We start from the raw sequence: 12,611 nt of genomic DNA on the forward strand, positions 1-12,611 counted from the left end.
TTTTTTTTTTCCATTTATTTTTATTAGTTGGAGGCTAATTACTTCACAATATTGTAGTGGTTTTTTTCATACATTGACATGAATCAGCCATGGATTTACATGTATTCCCCATCCCAATCCCCCCTCCCTCTCCGCCCGATCCCTCTGGGTCTTCCCAGTGCACCAGGCCCGAGCACTTGTCTCATGCATCCAACCTGGGCTGGTGATCTGTTTCACCCTAGATAATATACATGTTTCGATGCTGTTTTCTCGAAACATCCCACCCTCGCCTTCTCCCACAGAGTCCAAAAGTCTGTTCTGTACATCTGTGTCTCTTTTTCTGTTTTGCATATAGGGTTATCGTTACCATCTTTCTAAATTCCATATATATATATATCTCCATATATATATATAGTATAAATTCCATATATATGTGTTAGTATACTGTATTGGTCTGTAACTGTATTGGTTAGTATACTGTATTGGTTAGTATACTGTATCTTTCTGGCTTACTTCACTCTGTATAATGGGCTCCAGTTTCATCCATCTCATTAGAACTGATTCAAATGAATTCTTTTTAATGGCTGAGTAAAAATATGGAACGCTTCACGAATTTGCATGTCATCCTTGCGCAGGGGCCATGCTAATCTTCTCTGTATAGTTCCAGTTTTAGTATATGTGCTGCCGAAGCCAGCACTCCATTCCCTTTAGTGAACAAAAAGTCAAAGTATTAGTCGCTCAGTCATGTCTGATTCTTTGTCACCCCATGGACTGGAGCCCATCAGGCTCTTCTGTCCATGGGATTTCCCAGGAAAGAATACTGGAGAGGGTTGCCATGTCCTTCTCCAAGGGATCTTCCTGACACAGGGATCAAATCCAGGTCTCCCGAATTACAGGTAGATTCTTTACCACTTAAGCCACCAGGGAAGCCCTCTTTATTGGACAGGAAACCACCTAATGCCTGCCCTGTTCTCTACACCTGTTGATATTTTGCACCATGTGATTCCTGCTGTATGACAACAAGTGATGGGTCAGTTCAGACCCAAAGGTAACTGATGTATATCCTGGCCAGCAACTTACTACACTACATGATCTAGGCCCAAAGGTGAGTCAGGCCAATCACATTCCTAGCTTGTAAATTTGACTTTGGAAATACTGAGCATCAACACACTTACTAGAAGGAGCAAAAGTCAAAAATGGCTGAACCAAAAGATGCCATGGGTATACCTGGAGTCAGAAGCCATGACAAGCTGAAATTATGAGGGAACAGAAACTAAAATTAGCAGAGAAAGGCAATTGGTAAAGAGAAAACACAGGAGATGCTCTTAAAGCAACAGGTCACTCAGGGAACAATCATTTGGCCCATGAGAGAAAAACAAGAGTCAATCCTTCAGGTTACCTGTTTTCACTAACCGTCCAGCTTAGATCCAGTTCATTATATCCCTTTTTTGGGGTATAAATGTACCTTTTTTCTAAAGCTAACTGGAACATATCTCTGTTCCTTATTATCATATAAGCCAAAATAAAATCCTTTTTATTAATCTTAAAAGTATTCTGGATAGTAAGTTTTTCTCATATTTGTCACAGAATGCTTCCATTTCAATTCTTTCTTTGCTTTACTTCATTATTTTTTGACTTTCATAAAAGTGGAATCACCAAACTTACAATCAGTAATACTTTCACCAGTCAAAAGCTTATATTTGTGCAAACTAAAGTCACAGAAAGCAGATTTGTGGTTGTCTGATTGTGGGGGAAGGGAGAAGTGGGAGGGGTTATGAAGGATGGATCACAAATGGGCCTGTGGAAACCTTGGGGGTGATGGATCTGCTCAGACTGGAAGTAAGGAGACCAGTTAAAAGTCTATTGCAGAATTCCAGGCTTGAGAGAGGTTGAGTGAAAGTCACTCAGTCATGTCCGACTCTTTGAGACCCCATGGACTATAGAGTCCATGGAATTCTCCAGGCCAGAATACGGGAGTGGACAGCCTTTCCCTTCTCTAGGGGATCTTCCCAACCCAGGGTTGAACCCAGGTCTCCTGCATTGCAGGTGGATTCTTTACCAGCTGAGCCATAAGAGAAGCCCTTGTGAGAGAGGTTACCTTGCACCAAAATGCTCCTTGGAGCAAGGAATGTGCTTGTATGCTCAGACACTCAGTCGTGTCCAACTCTTTACCACCCCACGGACTGTAACCCGCCAGGCTCTTCTGTTCATGTGATTTTCCAGGCAAGAATACCAAAGTGGACTACAGTTTCCTACTCCAGAGGATCTTCCTGACCCAAGGATTAAACCCTCATCTCCTGTGGTTCCTGCATTGGCAGGCAGATTCTTTACCACTGAGCCACCTGGAAAGCCCTAGGAGCAATGAGGGTATCTCTCCATTTAATAGAAGAGGAGGGAGAAGATAACATATAAGGAGAGATGCTGGCTGGTGGGCAAATGTGGTTGCTGTGGGAGCCTGTAATAGTCATTTTTTTTTCTCAGTGACTCAGAAATAATGTCATGGACTGAGAGCAAGGATGCTGGGTGGGGGCGGAGGGAAAGGTGTGAGAAGACAGAAGTTATAAAACTGACGTCGAAGAGATTAGGAGTATGAAAGAAATAAACAAATGTTAGACAAATGTCATTTGTTTCTAGATAGCATCAAGGGCCCACTTGAGGTCTGTGGTCATTAGTTAAAGTGTAGCAATTCAGCTTGTTTGCTCCAGGCAGGTAAACAAAACATTGGTACTTAATTAGTCACGTTAGGTTAACTGCTGGACAAACTCCAAATTTCAGTGCCCTAACCAACCACAGTTTATTTCTCACTAAAAAATTTACATGGATTATTTCACCTAATCCATACAATGGTTGAATAAAATGGATACCATTACTATGCTCTTTTCCAGTCATAGGAACTAAAGAATTAATTGAACTAAGTCTAAACCATAAGTTTTGTCTTAGGTATTAGTTTTATTTGGGGGTATTTTTTAAAATTTGCCTCATAATATTAATTAAGAAAATGTAATCTGGTCATTATGTTCATTTACAAACTATTATTAGAATTAACTTCGTTAGGCTATGTATTTCAAAATAGTTTACAGTATGAGGAATCTTTAACAGTTGGAGCAACATTTCTTCAATTAATTACCAGAGCCAGGTAGCTTATTTTCTAGGTAATCCTTATTTTTTACTTTGGTTTGGCTTATTCATATCCTTTTACATCTTGTTTAGTATTTTAATTTTTCTAAGCATTTATCTATCTTATTTTTTCATATTTAGTAGTATGGAAGTCATACCTTTCCTCAAATATTCTTAGTTCAACTTTACGTTATTTCTTTTATGTCATTCCTGAATTTAGAAATAATTGTGATTTCCTTTAAAAAATAAAAAGCAATTATTTATGTAGAATTTTCTATGATCTTTTGATATACTACTTGTAGTTTTGGTGCTTTAAGGTTATTAACTTTAAAGTTAATACAGATTAAACACCTTTACTTCATTTAAAAGAAAGGAGCTCCTCCTACTGTTTTCCTAAATTAATGCCAATTGTTACATTCTATTTCATGGACAAAGAATCTGAATTTCACTTAAGTAGGTTAAACCAGAACATAAGCCATGCCTCTTAACATTCAAATGTTTCGTATATGCAACATAAATTGCAAGTGATCATTAGGAAATTGATTTAGGTTGTAAACACCATGGGTCAATTCAGCTATGCTTCTTGGTTGTTTGGGTATGGAGTTTCCCTCCTTGAACCAAAGAAGAGAGAACAGTATCGTAAAATAAAATGTGGGCTTTGGGTCAGGATACTTACTAGTGGTAGTGGTTTAGTCACTAAGTTGTGTCTGACTCTTGTGACCCCATGGACTGTAGCCTGCCAGGCTCCTCTGTCCATGGGATTTCCAAGGCAAGACTACTGGAGTGGCTTGTCACTTCCTTCTGCTGGGACACTTACTAGCTAAGTGCAATTGAACAAGTAATCAGTTATCAAATATTTATTGGCACCCATGGATAATTTGGGCTTACCTTGTGGCTCAGATAGTAAAGAATCTGCCTGCAATGTGGGAGACCCAGGTGTGATCCCTAGATTGGGAAGATCCCCTGGAGAAGGAAATGGCAACCCACTCCAGTATTCTTGCCTGGAGAATCCCATGGACAGAGGAGTCTGGCGGGCTACAGTTTGTGGGGTCGCAAAGAGTCAGACACAACTGAATGACTAATACAGGACATGATGTGATGGATAATTAGGCACTTTATTACGAGTTAGGGATTGATGAATAAGAAATACTGGCCTCCTGTCCTTCCTTCTATCATACCCCTGGTAGAGACATGAGTTATAATCTAGGTTAATTTATTGCCTTTTGATAACATGTAAAAATCATTTAAGTATTTAAGCCTTGGTTTACTAATATGTGAAATGGAGGTGATAATACTTACTTCACAGGGCTTCTCTGGTGTCTCAGATGGTAAAGAATCTGCCTGCAATGCAGGAGACTGGGGTTCGATGCCTGGGTCAGGAAGATCCCCTAAAGAAGGGCATGGCAACCCACTCCAGTATTCTTGCCTGGATAATTCCATGGCAAGCCTGAGGGGCCATAGTCCATGGGGTCCTGAATATTCAGACACAACTGAGCAACTTTCCTTATTTTCCCACACAGGGTTGTTGTTAAGAATTAAATGATAAAAATGCTTATGTAGAATTCCTAATATATAGTAGGTATATAGTAACTGTGTGTTCCTTTTCTTTCTCCCTTTGGATCTTTTCTTAGGGGGGGAAATGGAGCCTTATCTTCAAGCAGGAGCAGTAGTGTCCTTTTGGTGTAATTACAGTATCCCCAAATAACTGCATACCATGTACTCTGAGTTCCTAATATTAGTGCATGGGTTTCCTCAGCCTTGGCACTACTGACATTTTTGGCAGAATAATGTTTTCTTGTGGGAGCTGTCCTGTGCATTGTGGGGTGTTTAGCAGCATCCCTGGCCTCTCCCCACTAGATGCCAGTTACAGCTTCCTGGTTATGAAATGTCTCCATACCTTGCCAAGTGTTCTCTTGGGGTACAGTCACCCCTGGTTGAGATCCTTCACATTAGTGGATGGTAAATTTACATGTACTGGGTCTTAAGGAACATTTAAAACAGTTAAATGGCATAAAATTGAAAAGAATAGAAATCTTACAAAATATCACAGATAGTCAAGCAGTATTGCTTAATGATTCAAATTTCTTACTGCAAGCTGTGGTCAAAAATTTGAAAGCCATTGTTGTATACTTAATAAAAACTTTCATATAAACTAACTCATTTAATCAGAAAACTCCACAAAATAAGCAGGACAGATGTTAACCTCTGTTTTACTAATCAGAACACTGAACCTCAAATCAGCTGAATGACTTGCTCTTGGGGTTACTCAGTTCAGTTTAGTTCAGTCACTCTGTTGTGTCCGACTCTTTGTGTTCACATGAACCGCAGCATGCCAGGGCTCCCTGTCCATCAATAACTCCTGGAGTTTACTCAAACTCATGTCCATTGAGTCAGTGATGCCATCCAACCATCTCATCCTCTGTGGTCCCCTTCTCCTCCTGCCCTCAATCTTTCCCAGTATCAGGGTCTTTTCAAATGAGTCAGCTCTTTGCATCAGGTGGCCAAAGTATTGGAGTTGCAGCTTCAACATCAGTCCTTCCAATGAACACCCAGGACTGATCTCATTTAGAATGGACTGGTTGGATCTCCTTGCAGTCCAAGGGACTCTCAAGAGTCTTCTCCAACACCATAGTTCAAATCATCAATTCTTCGGCACTCAGCTTTCTTTATAGTCCAACTCTCACATCCATACATGACTACTGGAAAAACCATAGCATTGACTAGATGGGCCTTTGTTGACAAAGTAATGTCTCTGCTTTTTAATATGCTGTCTAGGTTGGTCATAACTTTCTTTCCAAGGAGTAAGCATCTTTTAATTTCATGGCTGCAATCACCATCTGCAGTGATTTTGGAGACCCAGAAAATAAAGTCAGCCACTGTTTCCATTGTTTCCCCACCTATTTGCCACGAAGTGATGGGATTGGATGCCATGATCTTAGTTTTCTGAATGTTGAGCTTTAAGCCAACTTTTTCACTCTCCTCTTTCACTTTCATCAAGAGGCTTTTTAGTTCTTCTTCACTTTCTGCCATAAGGGTGGTGTCATCTGCATATCTGAGGTTATTGATATTTCTCCCGGCAATCTTGATTCCAGCTTGTGCTTCTTCCAGCCCAGCGTTTCTCATGATGTACTTTGCATATAAGTTAAATAAGCATGGTGACAATATACAGCCTTGATGTGCTCCTTTTCCTATTTTTGAACCAGTCTGTTGTTCCATGTCCAGTTCTAACTGTTGCTTCCTGACCTGCATACAGGTTTCTCAAGAGGCAGGTCAGGTGGTCTGGTATTCCCATCTCTTTCAGAATTTTCCACAGTTTATTGTGATCCACACAGTCGAAGGCTTTGGCATAGGCAATAAAGCAGAAATAGATGTTTTTCTGGAACTCTCTTGCTTTTGCGATGATCGAGCGGATACTGGCAATTTGATCTCTGGTTCCTCTGCCTTTTCTAAAACCAGCTTGAACATCTGGAAGTCCTTAGTTCACATATTGCTGAAGCCTGGCTTGGAGAATTTTGAGCAGTACTTTACTAGCGTGTGAGATGTTTGTTTCAAAAACCACATAAACCACAGCACTCACCTCGGTGCTTGGCATTGCAGTTGCTCTTTAATACCTGTTGTATTTTCCCCAGTACTGAAGAAGTCTTTTGGGCCTAGAAAAGAGAACAACAGTCTCAAAGGTCCCTTGCTGAATCATCTAACTTTGGAGAAAACAAAGTATAACTTTAGTTCCACCCTGATGCTCCAGGCCGTTTGCATCTATCTGGGACTTAGAACCCCCTGTCCGGAAACCTACCATCCCCTACACCCGCCCAGAAGACTTATCACCCCCTGCCCAACTACAAATGTCATCTCAACAAAAGAATATTCAAAATATCCCACCTGATTGACGTTTCCCTTATTGCTTCCACAAACCTCCCTATAAGTATGAAGCCTCCCTGATCCCTCTCGGAGCTCAGCCTGGTCATTAGGCCAACTGTCGCCCCTCCTTGCCTGAATAAAGGTAACCTACTTCTGTTGAGGTCCTCTTTCCTTTTCTGCCTCGCCCGAACTACTTACATTCTTGGTGCCGAAACCCGGGAGGGGGCGAGGCACTCGTCTCACACTCTCAATCTCCCTCCCTCTCATTATTTTCCCCTTCTCCCCAGAGTCTGGGAGCCAGAACATCCTCCGAGCTCACTTCTCTACCAGGGCTCTTAAGTTCTTGCCTTCGAGAGCGGTGCAAGCCTTGTGCTAAGGCTTTATTGATGCTTTGCGTACCACCAGGCCTCGGCTTTACCCCCTTTTCTCTCTCTGACGACCTCCAGAATAGGGACCTCTTGCCATTCGACGGCTCTACATGCAACACTCTACTCAAGCCGGCCCCTAGATTAAGGTAAGATCCGATCTGGACGGAGTTCTAGAGGCGCCCTAGAACTCAGTCCTCTCCGGGTCCCAGGGACCCCCGGCCCAGGGCCACTCTGTAGGCGACGGTGGGGTACGCTCCACCTCGACACAGAGCTCTCTTCTCATAACTCCTATTGCGACTATGGGTGACGACTTGAGTTATGGGGTCTGGCCAATCTGTCCCCAAAGATTTCCCTCTGGCCTGTGTTCTCAAAAATCTCAAACCACTCTCACTCACTGAACTCAAAGCTAACTGCCTAAAAAACTCTGTACACAGATTTGGCCTCAATATCAATTAGACAATCAAGACCGCTGGCCTGAAGTCGGCACATTTGACTTTAACATTCTCCAAAATCTCACTGACTTCCTTAAACGGAATGGCAAGTGGTCAGAGATCCCCTATGCCCAAGCCTTTTGGGCCCTTCGGAGCATGCCCTGCCTATGCCAGGCCTGCTCCACCCACGAGGTCCTTCTATGCACTTTGCCTCCCAAGCAAAAGGGCTCTTCTTCCTCAACTAACCGCAGACCGCAACCTTTCGCACCCCCAGAGTTTGACCCCGCGGATGAGCCCCCTCCCTACCCGCCACCCCGCCAACCCTCTCCTTCCCCTTCATCCAACTCACCACCTGGCCCCGAAACCTCTCCTGACTCCCACTCGGCCCCATTACCCCATCTCCCCGACTCCCCCTCCCCACTTCCTTCCTCCCTCCCCCTGACACACACAGTCAGGTACCCAACACTTGTTTCCCCTGAGAGAGGTGGCAGGACCAGAGGGCCCCACCCGAGTCCATGTGCCATTTTCATTGTCAGATATGAGCCAGATAGAAGAAAAGTTGGGATCATTTTCTGAAAATACTACCAGATACAGAAAAGAATTCCTAAAACTCTCCCAGGCCTATAACCTGACATGGAGTGACGTATATTATATCATAAATGCCACTCTCACTCCAGATGAAAAAGACCGTATCTGGCAAGTGGCAAAAGCCCATGATTTACATAACCAAGACCAGGACAGCCCAGTTGCTGATGAGGCGGTGCCTCAGTTAGATCCCCACTGGACTTATCAGCCCGGTGACCCAGGTATCAGGAGACTCAATCATATGATCACCTGCATTCTGGAAGGAATGCAGAAAAATACTCATATCCATGTCAATTATGATAAAGTCAGGGAAATCACCCAAGGGGCAGACAAAAATCCAGCCTTATTCTTGGCACGCCTCACAGAGGCAGTCCAGAAGTACACCAACCTAGATGTCACTACCCCTGCTGGGTTACTCTACCTTCACGTTCAATTCATCAGCCAATCTGCCCCTGACATCAGACGCAAGCTTCGACAACTAGAAAAGGGCCCTGAGACCCCCCCAAAGAGACCTTCTAGAAGTAGCCTTTAAGGTGTTCAATAATAGAGAGGAGGAGGCTAAGAGAGAAAAAGAATGTGAGAGAAAAGCTAAATATGCCTCTTTGGCAGCAGCAATTAAGGAAAGAGATCAGCCTGGTCAAAGTCATCCCAGAACGGGGCTTGAGACTCCCCCCAGACCCTGCTTCCAATGCAACCAGTCAGGACAATGGGCAAAGGCATGTCCAAACCCAGGCTCCCCACAAAAGCATGCCCAACCTGTGGCCAGTGGGGACACTGGAAGATGGACTGTCCCCAGGGACGCCCTGGCGCCCCTGGGGAGGTCCCCACCTCCCAGACCTGGAGAGTGGAATGTCCACAGGGACACCCTGGCGCATCTGGGGAGATCCCTACTTCTCCTCAAAACCCCAGCCCAACTCTACGAGAGTTGTTCCAATAACGGGGCCCAGGTTCCAGCCCCCCAGCCCGTGTCCTAAACACGAGCTCAGAACTTAGGGTAGACAGGGTAGTGGCTGGAAAAAAGATCTCTTTTATAGTAGACACTGGAGCCACTTTCTCTTTCTTAACTTCCTACTCTGGCCCAACTCAAGACTCAGAACTCACAATCAAGGGGGTCTCTGGAGTTCCCCTAAGGCCAAAAATCAGTCCTCCATTACTCTGTCAATTTGGAAAAGCGACCCTTATACACTAATTCCTCATAATGCCTCAGTGCCCGATGGCACTCCTAGGGAGAGATTTGTTATCCAAATTGGGGGTCTTTATTACCATACCCCACCTCGATACAGTCTCTATATTCTGCATGCAGATGACACCGAGACAGTCCCTATCCCTCTCCCCTGACCTTCCCTTGGATCTACCCACCTTAAACCCCCAAGTCTGGGACACTGATCACCCATCCATAGCCAAACATCATCCCCCAGTCCACATTATCCTAAAAGATCCCTCGACTATAATCACCCAACAACAGTACTCTCTCACCCCAGAGGCCCACACAAGGGACTTAAGCCTATTATACACCGTCTTCTTCAAGACTATACCTAATTCCTACCCATTCACCACACAACACCCCTATTCTGGCAGTAAAGAAGGGACCAAATTCTTGGAGACTGGTCCAGGACCTGAGAAAAATCAATGAGGCTATTATGCCGACATTCCCAGTAGTCCCTAACCCTTACACCCTTCTGTCTACCATACCCCTGACTGCAACCCACTTCACAGTACTAGATCTCAAAGATGCTTTTTTCACCATCCCCCTCCACCCCCTCTCCCAACCCCTTTTCTCCTTCACCTGGCAAAAGCCTGAGACTCATGTGTCCCAAAGGCTAATATGGACAGTTCTCCCCCAGGGGTTCAGAGACAGTCCCCACTTTTTTGGACAGGCTTTACAAAAGGACCTACAGACACTCGACCTAGCCCCGAGTCATCTCCTCCAATACATAGATGACCTCCTCCTTTGTAGCCCAACCAGAAAACTCTGCCTTCAACATACTGCCAAACTCCTTGGGGCCCTGGGATCCTGTGGTTATCGGGTATCCCAATCTAAGGCCCAAATAGTCCAGACAAAAGTCACCTACTTGGGGCTTTCCATATCCCATCAACAAAGAACTATTCCCCCAGATAGAATCCAGGCCTTAATTAACCATCCACTTCTAAAAACAAAAAGGGAACTCCTGTCTATCCTCGGCCTCCTAAATTTTTTCCGTATCTGGATCCCCAACTTCTCCCTCATTGCAAAGCTGCTCTATGAAGCAACTAAAGGATGTCTGGATGAGCCCCTCTTTAATCCTTCCTCACTGGCCAATCCTCTTCGCCAGTTCACCCAGAGCCTCCTCCGAGTGCCAACTCTCCATCTGCCAGATCACACCAGACCATTCTTTCTCTTTGTACATTCCAACCAAGGACAGGCCCTGGGGCTTCTATGTCAGCAGGCTGGAGACACCTGGGCTCCCATAGCCTATCTATCAAAACAGTTAGACATGGTGACCAAGGGGTGGCCTCCGTGCATACAGGCCATGGCTGCTATCGCAGCCCTCGTACGCGAAGCAAATAAACTCTCTAGACATGCCCCTTTAACAGTCTGTTCTCCACACACCTTCCGAGACTTGCTATCACACCAGGCTTTCCTCTCCCTTCCCCCTTCCAGGGTATAGGACCTACATGCCTTTCTTCTCAACCCTCAGCTCTCATTCTCCCCCTGCTCTCCCCTTAACCCCGCCAGCTTATTACCCATGTCCTCTACAACAGACTCCCTCTTACATAGCTGCAGCCTAACAGTAGATCTTACCCAAAACCCCTTCCAACATGTAACAGATCAGCCCATCCTAGACCCAGACACCCCACACTGGTTGGTTGATGGCAGCTCTCAAAAATCCCCACCCTTTGCAGCAGGATATGCCATCATCCAGGGACACCTTTGTCACAATCAGGGAACCCAGACAATTGAAGCTTCATCGCTGCCACCTCACACCACCTCTCAACAGGCAGAACTGATAGCTCTCACCAGAGCTTTAACTCTAGCTAAAAATCTAAGGGTTTTCACACAGATTCCAAATATGCCTATAACATACTTCACTCAAACGTCCTAATATGGAGAGAAAGAGGTTTCCTAACCCAAAAGGGATCCCCCATTATTAATTCAGACCTGGTCCACAAACTTCTAGAGGCAGCACTCTTACCAAACAAAGCCGCCATCCTCCACTGTAGGGGACATCAAAAGGGAAGTCTCATATCAGCCTACAACAATGCTGCAGACCAGAAGGCAAAGGAGATAGCACTGTCCCAACCTTCCCTCCAGTCCCCTGTCATCTTATCTTTGACTCCACCAGACCCTCCCACCACCAGAGAAATCCTCTTTTATCTATACTCACTTTTTCATCCCTCATCCAAGACACTCCAACAGTTCCTCCGTAACCACTTCCCCATATCCAATGCTGACAAACAATATTTAGATAACCTTACCCGCTCCTGTCAAACATGTCAACGTACTAACCCCAATTCCAACCTTAAACCGACATCCTTTCCAACCCATCAAATGCGAGGCAGCCTCCCAGCACAGGATTGGCAGATAGATTTTACTCATATGCCCCAGGTCCGGAGAGTCAGATACCTTCTAGTCCTTGTGGACACCTTTTCGCGATGGGTAGAAGCATTTCCCACTACAAACAAAAGAGCCCACACCGTGGCCCAAATCCTCCTCACAGAAATTATCCCCAGGTTTGGGCTGCCTTCATCCCTACAGTCTGATAATGGCCCAGAATTTACATCCAAGGTCACCCAACAACTTGTCCAGTTCTTACAGATACCCTGGAAATTTCACATTCCATACCATCCCCAGTCCTCAGGAAAGGTAGAAAGGATGAATAGAATAATCAAAGAAACCCTTACCAAACTAACCCTCAAGATACATCTGGACTGGACTAAACTTTTGCCAATTGTTCTCAGAATACGGGCTTTGCCCAGAAAGCCCCTGGGGCTGAGTCCCTTTGAAGTGATGTATGGAAGGCCCATGCTCCCTCCTGGACTCCCTGCTAAACCTCCTCCCATATCAAGCTTCCTACACTCCCCTCTGCTGGCGCAACTCCGCAATGCCCTCTGGAAATAACGTCAACCACAATTTGCCTGCCCCTGACCCCCAAGCCTCCCTGCCCCCTTTACAAACTGGGGACATGGTCTATCTGTCTGATAGTCCCCAGGGTGACCTAACCCCAAAGTGGCAGGGACCATTCAAAGTCATCCTCCTTACCCCAACTGCAGCTAAACTTGAGAAGATCACCTC

The 12,611-nt window shown here is 44.9% G+C and overlaps 1 non-coding gene across 1 annotated transcript; it reads right to left on the reverse strand.

The window, feature by feature from the left end:
• Positions 1–569: 569 nt before the first annotated feature.
• LOC122425947 lies at positions 570–676 on the reverse strand. Its single transcript, XR_006265089.1, has one exon. It is a non-coding gene; the product is annotated as a U6 spliceosomal RNA (small nuclear RNA).
• Between the last annotated feature and the right edge of the window lie 11,935 nt (positions 677–12,611).

Source organism: Cervus canadensis, chromosome 23 (genome assembly GCF_019320065.1).
Source record: "Cervus canadensis isolate Bull #8, Minnesota chromosome 23, ASM1932006v1, whole genome shotgun sequence".
In the NCBI taxonomy this organism is placed as follows: domain Eukaryota; kingdom Metazoa; phylum Chordata; class Mammalia; order Artiodactyla; family Cervidae; genus Cervus; species Cervus canadensis.